Genomic DNA, 19,939 nt, shown 5'->3' with positions numbered 1-19,939 from the left:
ATAACACGGGGTAAGTGGGACGAAACCACAACCCTTGCGTCTACCCGGGGAGCCTCTATACTAACCAACCTGGAGCAAGTGGGGCGCAACCACAACCCTTGCATCTACCCAGGAGGTACGTTCTTATATGCCCAGGAAGAACCAAGGAGGGGATCCTAACCTCCCACCATCTCGCTGGGGGCGATTTTACAATACCAGGAGGAACAAGGATGGGGATCCTCACCTTCCTTCATCTTTCTGGGGTCGCACTTCCGAGAAAGAGAGCTCAAGATAAAACAATCATTCAAAGCCTTATTTTCATTTCTAGCAATAAATCAATATTTATCATAGCCATCCGGCTCATGGCATAACCCATAACCAGCCAATAATCATTATCAAATATAGCCCATTGGCTCATGGCATACACCGTACTTCCATCATCACCCTCAGCAACTCATGCAGTCATCATTAATCAAAACTCATCATTAATTCTCCTCTTACTTCGTCCATAAGTTACCACATCTCCTAGCCTATTCCCATCGCTAGGAATACTATAAGTATTTAGGACATAAATGGTGAGAATGGACACTTAGAAGTCTGAAATTCAGCTTTGAAAACTCAAAATCAGCTTTGGGGTGAAAACGGGGCCAATGCGCACGCGTGGAAGTCAGAAAAACAAAGCGACGCGTATGATAAACCCCAATTTTATGGTTTATCCTGTGCTTATTTTAGGAGATTTCATCACCTTTTCCCACATTTATTCAATGAAATAGCATGGTTTTGTAATTTTCCCTTGAATTATGCTTAAGTATAAAAACATGCTTTTTAGGCTCTTAAATTGGTGATTTTAACTAACTTTAATTCCATTCGATGCCTTGATGTGTTTGTTGAGTGATTTCAGGTTCATAAGGCAAGTATCGGATGGAAGAAATGAGGAGAAAAGCATACAAAGTGGAGAATGCATGAGAAAACAAGAATTGGGAATGCATCGATGGGCGTGCAAGCGTACAAGGCGCGCGCACGCAGAAGTGATATCGCATGGTGAGGCGCCCGCGTACAAGGCGCGTACGCGCGGATGAGGAAATAGCCAATTGACGCGCACGCGCACATGGCGCGTACGCGCCGTTACTCGCACGTGACCCACTTAAAGGCAAAACGCTGGGGGCGATTTCTGAGCTGCCCAGGCCCAAATCCAACATGTTTCTGAGTGTGTTTCATGCAGAATTGAAGCCCAAGCAAAGGGAGAGCAATTGTTTTTAACTTAGCATCATGTAGGTTAGTTTCTAGAGAGAGAAGCTCCCTCTTCTCTCTAGAATTAGGGTTCTTAGGACATTTCCATCTTAGATCTAGGTTCAATTTCATGATTTCATCCATTTCCTTTGTGAATTCTTGCTTCTACTCTTTCATTCTCATGGTTTGTAGTGTTAATTTTACTTTTATGCTTCTTTCATGTTTATGAATACTCATGTTGGATTTGGTTTACATTTAATACAATTTGATGTTGATGTCTCTTTTTATTAATGAATTGAGTTGTGAATTTATTTCCCTTGCTATTGGTAGTTGGTAGATTTATTATTCTTGTACATTTACTATGCTTTTCATTTGTACCCACCAAGTATTTGACAAAATGCTTGGTTGGGCTTTAGGGTAGACTTTGAGCATTCTTGGCTTGGAAAGAGTAATTAGGTAATCTTGAGTCATGAAAACCCAATTTAGATTGGTGATCTAGAGTTGTTAATTAATATTAATTCCATTGACTCTAATCTCTTGCTAATTTAATTAGTGAGTTGATTGGGACATTTGGATTGAGATTAGCTAGTCTTGTTTGACTTTCTCTCATGGAAGATAACTTACACCTTCTTCCAATGTTGGAGATGATGAAATAAGATAAATTCTTGTTAATTATTGTTATTAGTGACTAGGATGGAAAGCCTATGATCTCAATCCTTGCCATGAATGTCTCTCTTTATTAATTGCTTTCTTTAATTGCTCTCTTTACTTTTCTTGTCATCTATTTTATCGCCCCTTTTATCAACCAAAACCCTTGCACCTTCATAGCCTATAATCATTCACTTCATTGCAATTCCTTGTGAGACGACCCGGAGTCTAAATACTTCGATTAATTTTCATTGGGGTTTGTACTTGTGAAAACCAAAATTTTTTATTGGGAGGATTGTTTGTTGGTGTAGAGCTATACTAGCAATGAGATTTCAATTGAGGAAATTCTATACCACCAAAGAACTCACTCATCAGCGTGCGCGTCGCCCACGCGCACGCGTGGATAGCAGAAACGTAAGGTGATGCGTACGCGTCATCCACGCGTACGCGTGGGTGCGTTTCGTGCTCCTCGCACAAAATCAGCACAATACCCACACAACTCTCTGGATTTTCTACGAGGCATTTGTATTCGTGCAGCGACGCGTATGCGTTGGCCAGGCGCACGCGTGGGTGAGTAAAATCGAGGATGATGCGTGCGTGTCGGCCACGCGTGCGCGTGGAAGCACAATTTTCCAAAATTTTTACTAATTTAAAAAGCTGCAGAATTACATTTTTAAACCCCAAACTTCCAACACACATAACTTCTTCTACAAAATTNGGAAAGACCTTTGAATAAACTTTCACAAAAATCTATTTTTGAAGAATTCCGAACTTCGTGGACCGAGTTACGGACCACCAAATTTGGTCAAAAATCAGTTATTACCCAAAAACTAGAAATCACCAATTTTTCAAATGTTCGCAAGCAAAATTCATTTCCACTCATTCAAATGACCACAACCTAACCACATTCACATAATTACACTCAACCAAACCAAACCTACCTCCTCTACATAATTTCATCCAAAACTATCAAATTCAACACCTCAATTTCTCAAACCTTATTATTCAATAACCAAACCAATTATTCACACATTTAATAACTAAAATCCATCGAATCTCTTATATCATCACACCACACACATATCAACTTACCTTTCTTACCTCTTTCCGGCCTCCGGCCCAAAATTCACGGCCTCCGGCCCAAATTTACAATTTAAATGCATATTCCACAAACCAATATTCATTATACAATTCATCAAATTCTCAACACACCAAACATACAAATTTACTCAATTCTCAACTCAATCATTAATTCTTATTGCATAACAACTATACATATTAGTACCAACCATTTGCACAATCCAAACTTAATCTTAGGGGCATCTAGCCTAGGAATTCTCATCACATCACACGGTACTTAAATGAAACTTAAACAGTACCTCTTGTAGCCAAAATAATTGAGCTTCTTCTTGAAAGTCTCCACCAACCCTTAGTTCTAAGCCTCACCAAAGCTCCTCAAGCCATACCAACCTCCCAATTGTTCACAAAAATCACCAAATACACTAACATAACCAATTTCATATATATACATTAACCTAGGGTTCATGAAAATGATAAATCACAAGGGTTGGAGGGTTCCTTACCTTAACCCACGAAATTTTGTGATGAATATCACCAATGGCTCATACTAGAGCACCTCTAAACAACCAAAATTACAAGATTTCCTTAAAACCCAAACCAAATTCGAATTTAAAGAGAAAAACAAAAACTAGGCAGAGGAGAGTGGATTACTCACCACAAAACTTAGATAGAATTGTATAGGATGAGAAGAGTAACGCTTGGCCATAAACGGCTCGTCAATCGGAGCTTCGTAGCTCAAATTATCGTGATTTGAAGTTCGGAAGGCTAGGTTTCCTTCCTCTCTTCTCTCTATCCGCCCCTACCATCTTTCTTTAGGGTAAATGAGCTGAAATGCTCATAACTAATGTTTATATATCTTGGATCTTGGGCCCACTTGGGCCCGGTTCACTTATTTTGTCCGTTGGCCCAATTTTGGGCCAAAACTTTTATGATTAGCGCTCTAAATCGCATTTTAAATATTTCTACCTGTCCTAATTATAAATCATAATTTCTTAGTCTTATTTACTTATAATTAATTTTCTCAGCTGCAGTACCAGACAGATCTCAGTCGGTACTGCCAGTCAGATTCCAGTGCGCGTTTTTACGCAGAAAACTATGTTTTCCGACTCAGAAAAATCCACTCAGTCCAAATATCATATTTAAATTATCAAATTCCGATTGCTCGATTTTCTAACCATATTCGGTCCTATTTAATTTATTATTTAATTAATTACAGTTTGACCGGGTTTTACATGTGGAGTTAGATTGCTCGGGTCTAGGAGGATGTTTGGGTGCTTCATTGAGAATTCGGCTCGCCTACCACCCAGATGGAATTACCATGATCAACTTGAAGATGGGTGTGTTAACAAAGTATGTGATCCCGGATTACAAGATATGAATCAATTTTGGGAGCTTATGGTGACATCTTTTCCATTTTTCTCTTTTGTACATATTGGTAAATTAGTTTAATTTCTTGTTTTGTTTGGTTTGTTGAGTTTAGTTAGTAGTCTAGTATGCTAAATAAGGTTTTATGGTGTTTTCGTAACTGTTTGGAGGTTTGGAATGCTTGGTTAGGTGCAAGAAATTGAAACTTTTCGAAAAACAGAGCACCCAGCCACGTGTACACGTGACCTCAAGTTTTCAACCATCCACGCATACGCCTTGCCTACGCGTACACGTGATTACCAAGTTTTTCATGCTCCCATACAAATTCCATAGAGTTGCACGCGTTTTGGGCTGGAATTGTGCCTCTAGCACAAAATCCACCCACCCGTTCACGTCGTCTTACGCGTACACGTCGCCTTTCTCTAATTTGATGTTCACGCGTGCATGTGACTCACGCGTACACGTGACATTCCTTTCACCTCATCACACTTATGCATCACACCACGTGTATGCATGGGCACCTTGTTCCATCCACCTCCATTTCTTCTCTTCTTTCCATTTCTTTCCTTCTTCTCTCCTCTCCTCTTTTCTTTCCCTCCTTCAACCATCATCCAACACTACCAATCACCATTTATCACCAACTCCTTTAGTTAATTAGTTAGTTATTTAGTTAGTTTAATTTTCGTTTAATTTTTTGTTTTTCATTATGAGTGTTGGATTATTAATTTTGTTTGCTGTTTATTGCTGCTTATTATTAACTTGATGCTATTTTAGCATAACTGTTTTTGATATTCATTGTTGGATTTCTTTATTGAGGTTACAAGTGTTACTTGGTTTTGAACTCTTCATGCTTAACATTTTTGAATACCAAGTACGTAGGACATTGCCTTCAAAGTTCTTTACATCTTTGAATTGCATGTTGTAGCTAGCTAGCATGTGATTTGATTTCATTATCTGTGATGAGGAAATCTTTGTATTATCAATGCATTTTTGTTAGGTGATGCTTGTTTATGATCGATCCTTATTTACATCACCTATTTCATGCATTGAGATTGTGGAATTGTGAAATTGGATCAAAAGCTTACCTAGTGACATATTTTTTAGCTTTGTAAAGCTTTGTGGACCAGGCTTGCTATGTGATTGGTTTTAATTTCCATCTCTCTTTTCCTAAGTTCCATAACACCCATGTGTTCCACCTCTATGTCACTTAGGTGTTGCAAACAAACTTCAATAAATGTCATTGTTTGATGTGTGAGCTCTATATTTCATTTGGTTCATTAAGTTTCCTTGCACATCAATCAATGCACATGCATTATCCATTTCACAATTGCTTTATCATTTGCTTGAATGCTTTTATGCTTCTTTATTGCTTGTTTGCTCATCTTAACTTACAAGTCTCTGTAAAGTACTTCAAGCACACTAGAATGAGTAAAGTGCATACTTTCTTTTATGTAATTGTGACATAGCTCTCTATTCTAGTGTGTGTATTCTAAACCGCATGCAACTTAGAACTCACACACTACTCTTCCTTAATGTCACACTGATTCACTCACTCCATTCTAGTGGTTCTTACCTCATTCCAACAATTTACGCTTCCTTGCTTTTGTATTTTCTGATCTTACTGTGCTATTTTATATTTTTCATGGCTGAGTCATTATAAGCAAAAACGGAAGTGAGAGAAAGAACATGCAGCAGCCAGTTGATCCACCAGCGGAAGGTGCAAACTTTTAAGTGTGGTGAGGTCGTCCAACCAATCGACATTTTTGGGTGACAATTTCTAATCCCAACACTTTCACATTTCATTTTTTAGGTCTTTTAGGATTTTTTGTTGCATTTTCTTGTTTTACATATATATACATAATAAGCTTAGTCAAAATAATGAAATTTTCCAAGAAACTTATCTACAGGGCACCCCAATTGATTTGAGAAAAAAAATTAAGAACTTGCTTGAATTATATATATTGTGGAACATGTTTTGAGCTAAGAACACAAGCATGTGAGTTTTGAGCCTAATTGTGTGGTTACATCATATAACCACTATTTCTATTCTTGTGTGTATTATTCTCTTTCTATAATTGTAATCTTTGATTTGTTTGATTATTTATGTCTATTATTTTGTGTATGAATGCACTTATATGATTGAGGCCATTGTTTCAAATAGCTCACGTACCCAAATAGCCTCACTTTTTATCTACCATTGTTAGCCAACTTTGATTCTATTTTAAACCCCTTTTGTTCTTAATTTAGCACACTACAAGCCTTAAAGCGAAAAATAATAAATGTCCTTAGTTTGGATCTTTGATTAGCTTACGCTAGTGAGTGTGTGTATCATTTAAGTATGGGAAATTTAGGAACTTAGGTAGAGATAAAAGTGTGTTTTTATATTTTTGTCAAAATTTTGGGAATTGGGTACATACTCATGTATTAATCATGTTTAAACCATGTGCATTGGTATCTTTGTATATAATTCATCAAAAGAAAAAGAGAAAAACAAAAGAAAAATAAAAATATAAAAAATATAAAAAAATAGAAGAAAAAGAAAAGCAATAAAAAGGGGACAAAATGCCCCAAAGTAAAGTTCAATAAAAATCAATGCATATGTATTGTGATCAAAAAGAGAATGCATGAGTGTGTGAAAAAGTGAAGAATGGGTAGTTAGGTTTGCTTTAAATATTATAGGTTGTCATAGGTTAGGTGGTAAGTTTAAGTTAATCAAAGATTCAAATTTCTAGTCCACTTGACCAAAGACAATCCTACCTTAACCCTAATCCCATTACAACCTTTAGATAAGCCCTCATGATATTTGTATCCATGCATTGAATAATTGTTGATTGTTAGATGAAAAACAAATCTTAAAAAGCATGATTAGGAGAGAATTGAGTGAATCAACCCTATACACTTGAGTGACTAGAGCGGATACACATCCGGTGAGGGTTCGATTGCTCAATTACATATTTTCACCTAGGATTATCTCTTTTGTTGCAAGTTGTAAATTCTTTTCAATAACTCAATTCAATTGTGGATTTGACTTGGTTGTTAACACCTTTAGCCCTTATGTTCATATATGAATTCTTGGAAATTGATTTATTTTGACCAAGTGGTTGCATTCATTTAGACAGTTGCATGTAGGTAGTTTGCATTTAGATAGTTTGCATTGAATAAATGTTGATATCCTTTATTTCTTTCTTGAGTTTAGCATGAGGACATGCTTAGTTTAAGTGTGGGGAGGTTTGATAAACTCCAATTTTATGGTTTATCTTGTGCTTAATTTAGGGGATTTTACCAACTTTTTCCACATTTATTCAATGAAATAGCATGATTTTATAATTCTACCTAAATTTGTGCTTAAGTGTAAAAACATGCTTTTTAGGACATAAAATAGCTAAATTTAATTCACTTTAATTCCATTCGATGCCTTGATATGTTTGTTAAGTGATTTCAGATTCACAAGGCAAGTATTGGATGGAAGAAGTGAAGAGAAAAGCATGCAAAGAGGAGAATTCATGAAGAAATGAGTATTTGGAGAATTGAAGGCCACGCGCATGTGTCACCCACGCATACGTGTGACAATAAAAAGCCAGACGACGCGTACGCGTGACCCATACGTACGCGTCACAATCAGCACGTGACCTCATTAAAGTGAAAATGCTGGGGGCGATTTCGGAGCTTCTCAGGCCCAAATTTAACTCATTTCTGAGGTTATTTCATGTAGAATTGAAGATTGGACAAAGGGGGAGCAATTAGTTTAGCTTAGCATCATGTTGTAGTTAGTTTTCTAGAGAGAGAAGCTCCTCCTTTTCTCTAGAATTAGGGTAGAATTAGGTTAGATCTCCTTAAAATTTAGGTTTAATTCTTGTTTCCATCTTGTTTTCTTTATAATTTCTTGTTCCCACATCCTTATTCTCTTAGTTTTTCTTGTTAATTTCCCTTTTATGTCACTTTTATGTTTATGAGCACTCTTGTTGATTTTAATTTCCTTTAATGTAATTTATGTTTTATGTTCCTTTATTGTTCAATTGAGTTGTTATTATTGTTTCCTTGCAATTGGTAGTTGTAGATTTTATTATTCTTGCAATTTTACCATGCTTTTATTTTATGCCTTCCAAGTGTTTGACAAAATGCTTGGTTTGATGTTAGAGTAGATTTTTGAGCATTCTGGACTTGAAAAGAGAAATTAGGCAATCTTAAGTCATGAATACCCAACTTATGTTGGTTATCTAGAGTTGTTAGTTAATATTGTTTCCATTGACGCTAATCTTTTGCTAATTCAATTAGTAAGTTGATTAGGACTTTTGGATTCAGATTAACTAGTCTTATTAGACTTTCTTCGAGTGTTGGAGATGACATTATACCTTCTTCCATTGTTGGAGATGACTAAATAGGATTAGCTCTTGTTAATTATTGTATTATGATTGATGACTAGGATAGAAAGCCTATATTCTCAATCCTTGCCATGAATGTCTCTCTTTATTAATTACTTTCTTTAGTTGTTTAATTTACATTTCTTGTCATTTATTTTCTTGCCCATTTACCAACCCAACCCCTTAGATACCATAACCAATAATATGCATACCTCACTGCAATTCCTTTGAGAGGACGACCCAGGACTAATACTCTCGGTTACTTTTATTGGGTTGAACTTATGACAACCAAAATTAAACTTTGATGTGAGGATCGAATATCGGTTTGGGCTACGCTCACAACAAAATTATTTTGTTAAATTTCGAACTGGTATAAATCCTTCTATCAGTATGTCTTTCCACCAAGTGACAGGGCATAAGCATTGAGCTTTGTATGTAGGTACCTCTTTTGTCAGAGAGCGGTGGAGGTTTGAAAACTTTGAAAACCATGTAATCCTCATGTAACCTTAGCATCAATTCACCCCTCTCAACATCAATTAGGGTTCTTCTAGTGGCTAGGAATGGCCTTCCTATGATGATGGAGTCATCTGTATCCTCTTCCATGTCAAGTATCACAAAATCTACCGGGAGAAATAGCTCTCCAACCTTGACCAGTACATTCTCCATTAGCCCATATGCTTGCTTTCGAGACTTGTCAGCCATCTCCAGTGCTATTCTTGTAGGATGCGCTTCTTGGATTCCCAATTTCTTCATTACAGAGAGCCGCATCAAATTTATGCTTGAACCAAGATCACATAGTGCCTTCTCAAATGTAATAGTTCCAATGGTGCATGAGATCAAGAATCTTCCGGGGTCTGGCATCTTCTTGGGTAGCTTCCTCTAAATCAGTGCACTGCACTCCTTGGTCAAGATCACAGTTTCATCTCCCCTCAAGGCCTTCTTCTCAGACAGTATGCTTTTCATGAAGGCCATATAGGGAGGCATATTCTCCAACACCTCAGTAAAAAAATATTGATGTACAACTTTTTTAAAGATTTCTAAGAACTGACTGAACTACTCATCCTTGGTCTCCTCTTGAAGCTTCTGAGGGTGTGGTACTTCAGGCTCCTGTGCCACCAATGGGGCGTCTAACAATGTACTTCTAGCCTCTTGTTGATGCTTTTCTTCCTTCAATTCCTCAGCAGAATGGATCTCTTTTGGCTCGGCCTCCTTGGCCATGACAAGGGCCTTACACTCTTCTCTTGGATTTACCTCTGTGTTACTGGGAAGAGTGTTAGCAGGTCTCTTAGGTATCCACTTACTCAACTGACCCACTTGTACTTCCAAGTTCCGAATTGAAGTTCTTGTGTCTTGCATAAAGCTATGAGTGGTATTGGAAAGTTCAGCAACTATTGTGGCTAAGTCAGAAGTGTCTTGGCTTTGAGAGTGTCCTTGTTGCTACTGAGAGGGCTGGAACTGCCAGGTGTTAAACCTATTCTGATTGGATCCACCCTGGTTGTTGTTGAAGTTCTGTTGGGGCTTTTGTGGTTGCTCCCTCCACCCAAAATTGAGGTGATTCCTCCATCCCTGATTAAAAGTATTCGAGTATGGATCATTGTTGGAATTTCTAGAAGAGTTGGCTATGCAATTAACTTGCTCAGTGGTGGGTTGAGCATAGCCACAAGCGTCCCCTTGGTTATAGCTCCCAATCATGTCATAGGATGCATCTTGAGTGTTGACAGCTGAGACTTGCATCCCTGTTAAGTGCTGAGAGATCATGCTAATCAGTTGGGACATGATCTTGTTTTGAGCCAAGATGGCATCTAGTGTGTCTACCTCCATGACTCCTTTCTTCTGAGTAGTCCCAGTGTTCACAGGGTTCCTCTCAGAAGTGTATAAATACTGGTTATTGGCAACCATCTTAATAAGCACATTTGCCTCTTCAGGTGTCTTCTTCATATGCAAGGAACCACCTGCAGAGTTGTCTAGTGACATCTTAGCCATCTCAGAAAGGCCATGATAAAAGATCTGCAACCTGGTCCATTCAAAAAATATATCAGGAGGGCACTTCCTGATCATCAGCTTGTATCTCTCCCAGGCTTCATAGAGGGACTCTCCATCTTTTTGTCTGAAGGTATAGATATCCACCCTAAGATTAGTTAGTTTCTGAGGTGAAAAGAATTTTATCAGAAATTCAGTGACCACCTTGTCCCACGTGTCCAGGCTCTCCTTGGGCTGAGAATCAAGCCACTGCTTTGCTTAGTCCCTCACAGCAAATGGGAAGAGCATGAGCTTGTAGACCTCATGATTCACTCTATTTATTTTTACAGTGTCACAGATCTACAGAAAGTTAGAGATGAATAAATTTGGATATTCCTACGAGAGTCCATGAAATTGGCAATTCTGCAGCACCAGAGTGATCAGTTGTGGTTTAAGCTCAAAGTTATTTGCACTAATAGCATGTACAACTATACTGTGCCCATAGAAGTCAGGAGTAGGTGCAGTGTATGAGTCAAGCACCCTCCTTGCATGCTCATCAGTGTTCATGTTTCCACCATTAGCACCGATGGTGGGCTCTTCAGCTTCCTTCTCAAAAGTTTCCTTGAGATTCTCTCTGGCTTTATAAGCTCTAGCTTGTTGCAAACGTCGCCTCAATATCCTCTCAGGTTCAGAATCAAACTCAAGAAGGGAATTTTTATCCCTGTTCCTACTCATAAACAAACAAGAGACAAAGAAAAGTGGGAGTCTCTATGTCAAAGTATAGAGAGCTCCCAGTGAGATATCCTAAAAAATAAGAAATAAAATAAATTAAAGTAAACAATTAAACTAAAATTTCGAAAATAAGAATGAGAAAATAACGTAAAAATTTTTGAAAACTAAAAAGAGAAAAATACTAAAATTTTCGAAAATAAAAAGAGAAAAATACTAAAGGGACACCAAACTTAAAACAGAAATTAAAGGAAATTAAATAAAACAAAATTCAAAATTAAAGGGAAAATAAATAAAATTGAAAATTGAAAATTAAAAGAAAAAGTAAATAAACAAAACTAATAAAAATACCAAATATAAGCAACTAGACAACTTGTAGTTGTCGATCACAAACAATCCTCGACAACGGCGCAAAAAACTTGTGCGGGAATTCGAGAACCCCACAGCTTAACCGGCAAGTGCACCGGGTCATCCAAGTAATACCTCAGGTGAGTGAGGGCCGATCCTACGAGGATTGCTGGACTGAGCAATGATGAATCCATATTTGACAATATATTTTGGTTTGATTTGAGTGGATTTCATCATATAAACCCACATTTATTCATCCAAATAGCATACTTTTGTGTTCTCTCCCTAAATTGAGCCTAATTGTGAAAACATGCTCTTTTGTGCTTAATTTAGTCAATTTTATTCCATTTATATTCCATTCGATACCTTGATGTTGTTTGTGAGTGATTTCAGATGTAGAAGGTAGGAATGGCTTGGTAAAGATGGAAGAAGAGCATGCAAGAGGGAAAAAACATGAAGAAAACAAAGGAGAAGCACACATTGGAGTGTGCGTGCGCAAAACCTACTGTTACGCACAAGAAGCAAATTAGCATGTGTGCGTACGCACACAACTCTGTGCGTACACACAGGTCCCAGCACATGACTCACTTAATACAAATCGCTAGGGGCAATTTCTGGGCCTCCAAAGCCCAGTTTTGAGACTTTCTGAAGCTGATTCTTGCTATATCAAAGGGCCATCATTCCATGTGAAAGGAGGAGAAATTAGGGTTAGTTTAGCATCATGTAGGTCAATTTCTAGAGAGAGAAGCTCCCCCTTCTCTCTAGAATTATGGTTTCTTAGTTTAATTTCTTTGTAATTTCTCTTTTTAATTCTTGTTTTCATCTAATTTCTTATACCTTTCTTTGTTCTATTGTCTTAATTTTCTTAGTTTATCTTGTTGATTTCTCATTTTGGTTACTTTATATGTTGATGAACACTCTTGTTATTTTGATTTACATTTAATGCAATTTATGTTTCATGCTCTTTTATTGTTGAATTGAGTTGCTATTCTTACTTTCCTTGCTTAGTAGTTGTAGAATTTATTATTTCTTGTTATTTTATCATGCTTTCTTTTTATGCCTTCCAAGTGTTTGATAAAATGCTTGGTTGGACTTTTGCCTAGTTTTTCACACTTTTGGTTGGAATATTGGGTATTTAGGTGAACTTGAGTGGTAGATGTACATTCCACATTGTGTGAGGATTGTTAATTGATTTGGTTTCCACTAACTCTAAGCCTTCCATTAATAGAGTTGCTAGGACTTGTGGATTGAAATCAATTATGCCCTTTTGACTAATTCTCGATATTAGGATTGACTAATTGGGATTAATTCTACACAATTACCATATTTGTGGTCCATAACTAGGATAGAAATCCTTAATTCCCCAATTCTTGCCAAGAGCCCCTTTATACCATTTAATTTCCATTTTCATTGCTTTACTTGCTTTCCATTTAATTACTTGCCATTTTAATTCTTGCTTCTTATAATCAAAACCCTAAAATCCCCTATAGCCAATAATTGATCACATTAATTGCAACTCCTAGGGAAGACAACCCGAGAATTTAAATACTCTCGGTTTCTATTTGCTTTGGATTGTGACAATTTCTAGAATTAAAATTTGATTAGGATCAATTGTTGGTTCGGAGCTATACTTGCAACGAAAAATCTATTTTGTGAAACTCCTAACCCGCTTTAGGCCATTTGTCAAGCAACAATCGTTGTCCAACTAGCTTAGTTAGGTGAATCAAAAAGAGGTGTTGATGGTTGAAATTCGCATAGAATAATAAACAAGAGAATAAAGAAAGCAAATAAGGGTTTGGTGTGAAAACAGTAAGAGAAATCAGTTAAGGCTCCGGAGATGTTTACTTTTCCAGATTAAAAGTTCTTACCAACTATTTTAACAATGGATGATTCATTCAATAACAAACTATAAATGTCTAAATCCTAATCTCTTAGTGATTTAGCCTCCTCTAACTTTCATTAACCGCCACTCTCGTGGTCACTTAATTCCACTTAGAGGGTTAAGTTCAAAAACTATTTTATGGCCACAAAAATCCTAATTACCCAAACGTAACAGGATTATATGTCACATATCCCAATTAGTTCATGTAATTAGCAGTTTCGGAGGAATTTATTTTCACATTGGTGTTCAAGCGAGATAACTCTCTCGAGAATCACAAGAACTCATATAGAATAAGGGTCATACTTTCGTTCCACCCAGATTCATAATATTAAAAACGAAAACAATCCTTGAAATTGAATCAGTACATTAATTAAAATAGAAAAGCAATAATTTTAATCCATAAAATAGAGCTCCTAACCTTAACCAAGAGGATTAGTTGCTCATGACTTACAGAGAAAATAGGGTTTTGAAAAGTGAAACATGCGGAAGAGAGAAGACAAAAGATCTTTTTCCTTTTATACTAACCTAATTTGATAAGAAAAATAAAATAAAATAATAAACCCTAAAACTAAAAGATATTGTTTGTAATTAAAAATTACAAAAAGAAAATAAAATATAACTAATAAATATTAAATCCACTTGAGATGCCAAAAGAGGCGGGATTCGATCAGTACCATTGGCGTTAAACGCCATATTGGGCATTTAATGCCCAATAGTGAGTGAGCTCGTGCATGCTTGAGTCCTTTGCTGGCGCTAAACGCCAGTTGGGCATTTACCGCCCAGGGGGGTTGCCATCTTTTCTGTTTTTAGCTCCAAACTCTGTTAAACTGCTCTGAATTTCACTTGAAATCATAAAAATACTAAAATAACTCAAAGTAGCATCCAAATGGGATTTTTGCACCAAAATACTATGTAACTAAATAAAATTTAATAAAAAACAACTGGAAAATGACAAGAAAAAGGGCTGTCAGAAATTGGGTAAATAATGTCGGCTTCCGACAGCTTCATCACTTCCTTCTGAACCACTTCCTTTTTTGTAGGATTATGCCTCCTTTGTGCTTGCACCACTAGTTTAACATCCTCTTCAAGTAGAATTTTGTGCATACACATTGCAGGACATATTCCCTTAGGATCACCAATAGTCCATTAAATTGCTATTTTGTGTTCTTTTAGTACCTTAATTAATGCCTCTTCTTCACAAGTGTTTAGTGAAGAATTAATGATCACTGGATATGTCTCTGACTTCCCAAGCAAAAACATATTTCAAAGAGGAAGGCAAGGGCTTTAATTCAATCTTTGATGGCCCCTCTTCCTTTGAAGGAGTATATGATGCTTCCTTGGGTGGTGCTATCATTTCAATTTCACCAACCATAACTTCAACAAAGGACTCTAGTGATTCATTGAGCTCTTCTTCTTCTAATGCCTCTTATACCAAGGGATCATTCACATCCACTTTCATGCATTCCTCATAGTCATCAGGATGTTGCAGGGCTTTGAATACATTGAGCATAATTTGTTCATCATTCACCTTCAATGTTAATTCACCTTTTTTCACATCAATTAGGGCCCTCCTGGCGGCAAGAAAATGTCTCCCCAATATAATAGAGGCATTGACATCCTCTTCCATATCTAAAATGACAAAATCTGTAGGGAATATAATTGTCCCCACCTTCACCAGTAAATTCTCAACAACACCTAAAAAAATTTAAGAGAACGGTTAGCAAGTTGTAAAGAAATTTGGGTAGGTTTTACCTCTTCAATTTGGAGCTTGCACATTAAGAATAATGGCATGAGATTGATGCTAGCTCCAAGATCACATAAAGCCCTCTCAACAGTCACATTTCCAATGGTGCAAGGAATCACAAAGCTTCCTGGATCCTTGAATTTCTCAGGGAGGTTCTTTTGAATTATGGCACTACATTTCTTTGTGAGCACCACCGTTTCATTCTCCTTCCAATTCCTTTTTTTTGGAAATTAGCTCCTTCATAAACTTTGCATAAAGGGGCATTTGTTCAAGAGCTTCAGCAAAGAGGATATTAATTTGGAGCTTTTTGAATACTTCTAGGAACTTAGAAAATTGTTAATCCTTGGGCTGTTTTTACAATCTTTGAGGGTACGGAATTCTCGAATTATATTTAGGCACTTGAATCTTTTCTTTTGGTACATATGTGGAAGCTTGAATGGGTTGCTATTGAAGGTTAGGTGTCACATGCTCTCGTTGGTGGTTAATGGCCTATGGACCTCCTGTTCTTGACTTGGCTATGGGAGCTTCTTCTTCCTCTTTGCCCAACACCTTTCCACTTCTTAAACTAATGGCTTCACATTCCTCTTTAGGATTTGGAACAGTGTCACTTGGGAATGCTTGAGTAGGTTTTTCCAATTGTTGAGCAATTTGACCCACTTGCACCTCCAAATTTCTCATTAAGGCTCCTTGATTTTTGAGGTTATTCCTTGTGTCCTCCATGAATGAAGCAGTGGATTAAGACAATTTTTCTAGGGCAAATTCAAGATTAGAAAGCCTTTGAAAATCTGGAGTGGATTATGTGGGTGCTAGTTGTTGGTTAGAATTGTTGTGGTTATGTGGAGGGTGGCTATTTTGGTTGGAATTAAAGGTGTTATGAGGAGGGTGAGGATTGAAATGGTTCAGTTGATGGTTGTTGAAATTACTGGGTCTCTGATTTTGATTTTTCCACCCAAAATTTGGGTGGTTTCTCCATCCAGGAATATAGATCTAGGAGAAAAGATCATTTTGAGGTTGTCTTGAAGGGTTGCCCACGTAATTCACTTGCTCTAGAGAAGATTGCCCATATTCAAGGCCTTCACTTTGAGAAAATCCATTACTTGCACCATAATAATTCTCTTGTGAACTCACTATTGAGACTTGCATTTCTCCTAGGTGTTGCGTAATTGCATTGATTTGTTGGGACTAGACTTTATTCAGAGCCAAAATGGTATCCATAGCATCTAACCCCATGACTCCTTTCATCATTGATCTTTCAGAGGAATGGAGGTATTGATTATTGGCTACCATCTCAATTAACTGCAGTGCTCCATCAGTGGTCTTCTTTATATGCAAGGAACCTCCAACCGAGTTATCCAATGAAACCAGAGAGGCGGGGGTGATCCCATCATAAAATATCTTAAGATGGACCCAGTCTGCAAACATATCCGGAGGGCACTTTCTGAGCAACTCTTTGTACCTCTCCCAAGCTTCATAGAGGGACTCTCTTTCATGCTGTTTGAAGGTCTGAATATTGGTTCTGAGCTTAGTCAACCTTTGAGGTGGGAAGAACTTTTTTAGAAACTTAGTGACCAAGTCCTCCCATGTGGCTATGCTCTCCTTGCACTGATTATCTAACCACTGCTTAGCCCGGTCTCTCACAGCAAAAGGAAAGAGAAAAAGTCGGTAAACTTCAGCCAGGACGCCATTGGTCTTAACAATGTCACAAATTTGCAAGAAATTAGAGATAAACATATTCGGATATTCTTGCAGGCTCCCACTAAACTGACAATTTTGTTGAACCAACATAACAAGTTGAGACTTCAACTCAAAATTGTTAGCATTGACAGTAGGTGTCACAATGCTACTTCCACAACTCCCTGAATTAGGAGTAGTGAAAGAACCAAGAGTCCTCCTAAGTAAGGAGCTTTAGCATTGCTATTCTTTGCCATGTTTAGCTCAAATTCCTCTTCAACCACTTTTTCAATCTCTTCTTCAACTCTTTGATTTCTAGCTTGCTTCCTTTGTCACCTAAGAGTTCTTTCAATCTCAGGATCGTATTGAAAAGGTTCTTTATCCTTTATTCTGCATAGACGAAAACGACAAGGAATCAAATTGGAATTCCCTTCACAGTGCCGAAGGAAATTCCCAGGGGGGATAAAATGAAAACAGTAAATAAACAAAAGGTAAAAAGGTCTAATCTAGGTAATCAATTGATTGGTAGTTTGTTAACCACGATTAATCCCCGGCAACGATGCCAAAACTTGATGTGGATTTTATAAACTACAAAACACTGGCAAGTGCACCGGGTTGTATCAATAATAAACTCACGACGAGTGAGTGTCGATCCATGAGGATTAATGAATTAAGCAAACAATAGTCAACCGATTAATCTAGTCAGACAATCAAAGTAGGATTTTGAATAACTTGTAACATAAATAACAAAGTGAACAGAAGCAAATAGTGGGTACTGAATAGATAATATGATTAAGAAAGTTAAGGTTTTGGAGATGTTAAAACTTCTGGGTTAATACTTTTCACTTACCACCTTAATCATGCAAAGATACTTTTATGACAAATTATTAGTAATCAAACCCCAATCCCTTGGTGATTTAGTTTCTCTTTAGCCTAATTAATCGCTAATCCCTTAGTCAATTATTTAAGAAAAGAGTTACACATGTTCACTGATTTATGAAGCAACACAATTCATAAGAATCTCTCCTAGTTGGTTTGATGTCACTTATCAAGTCTAGTTTCAAAACTTAAGAGTTATGAGAATTAATTTTCAAGCTTAATTCAATTAATCAACTTTTCTAAGAGGTTAAGAGAATTCAAGTCAGAGAAGAATTGTTTTCCAACACATTCAAACCCTTTAAAATGAAAAACGAAAATATTTTCTTAAGAAGGAATCAATGCATGAATTAGAGGTAGAAAAGCTATTATATTAAACCATGAAATTAACAAAATTTCTAACCTTAACTAAAGAGAATTAGTTACTCATGTTCTTCAAAGAAATCCTTAATTATCAAAAGTCAAAACGGTAGAAGAAGAGAAGAGGTTAGTGCCCTCTTCCCTTATACACTAACCCTAGAAAGTAAAATTCAAATTCAAATTTGAAACAGAATCAAAACTAAAGTAAAATCAAATTTCATTCCTAATTGTTTTCTCCTCCGTAAACATCTTCTTCTTAATTGCTTGCAATCTTCAATTAATGCCATCAATAGTGGGCTCTTGAATGATCATCCCAAAGGTTTAAGAACTTGGAGATAGGCTAGCTTTGATTGAAGCCCTGGGAGGTAGGACTTAACTCTCACGTCCCATGGGAAGACTCTCGCGTACCACATGAAGCCCATTTTCGGTTTGGAATGCTTTCTGTTTAGCTCACGTACCACATAAACCAAGGCTACGTTGTACGTGCTTCAATTTTCCTTTGATTGCTGCTCGTCACGTTGTACGTCGTGAACTCCACGTACCACGTGAACTAAAGGTCGTGCGTATGCATGCGTACATGCATACGCATGATGGGCAAAAACCTTTTTGTCGCGCGTACGCATACATACATGTGTACGCATAATTGTTGTATCCTACGTGAAATCTCCCCCATCCCACGTGAAAAGGTACAGTCATATGTACGTACGCTTGTATGCGTACGCATAGTAGGTGAATTACCTGCAGTTGTGCGTACACACACATGTATGCATATGCACAGATCTTTTTTCTTTTCCGACGTGGTATGTGGTCTTTCCCACGTTGCACACCTCTATACTTTCTCTTTCCAGAGAGCTTTCTGTTCATCACAAAAAGCATTCTGCTTGTTATTGAGAGCCTCCTATTTGTTGCTTTTCTTCTCTGTTTTTTCTTGTTTTCCTTCCAAAGTTTTTCTGTATTCCGTGAAATTTAACTAATTAAAGTAATGTTCATTTTAACCTTAGAATCATTTCTTATTTAACAGAAATTCTTAACAAATCAATTAAAATTATGAAGGAAAAAACACTAAAGATACGAATGCACACATTATCACACCTTTGAAGGAATAGGATATGAGTTTTATATTGTCGTTATATGGATCTCGAAGAAAGTTTGTGGGTATGGGGTTGAACCATGATCATCAAATATGATACACTCGTCTAGTAAAGGGAGGAAATTTTGTTCTTTAAACAACTTTTGGTATGTATTTTATCCATGAGATCCCCTTTGTGATTGAATACTGATGTTTAATAATAAAACGATATTAACTGTAATTGAACTTCTTTTAGGGAAAAAAATGCCTGAAAAACCATCTAGGGCATGGGATTAGTTTTTGACATGCCACCAAAGAACTTCTGTATATACCTAAGTGTGATTTAAGTTGGCTTGATATTTATGCTAAGTTAATAATACATAAATGGCAGTCCTTCTTTCATGCTTCTTATTTCTAGAGTCTAGATCACAAGCCTCGTGGTTTAGTGGTGGTTCAAATCTAATAGAGACTTAGAGAGTATGTTATATATGGAGGTACCGAGTTCCGGAGAGCTCGGCAAATATTTGGGGGTTTTTATTCACCTCTCATTCTCTTTGACCAAATCACCTTAACCAAGTAACAAGTGGGATTTCTGTTTTCACCTAGATACATCGTTTTTTATTTGTTTTTTCTTAAGC

This window comes from Arachis ipaensis, chromosome B01 (assembly GCF_000816755.2).
Source record: "Arachis ipaensis cultivar K30076 chromosome B01, Araip1.1, whole genome shotgun sequence".
NCBI classification, from domain to species: Eukaryota; Viridiplantae; Streptophyta; class Magnoliopsida; order Fabales; family Fabaceae; genus Arachis; species Arachis ipaensis.
This window is presented reverse-complemented; position numbering follows the sequence as displayed.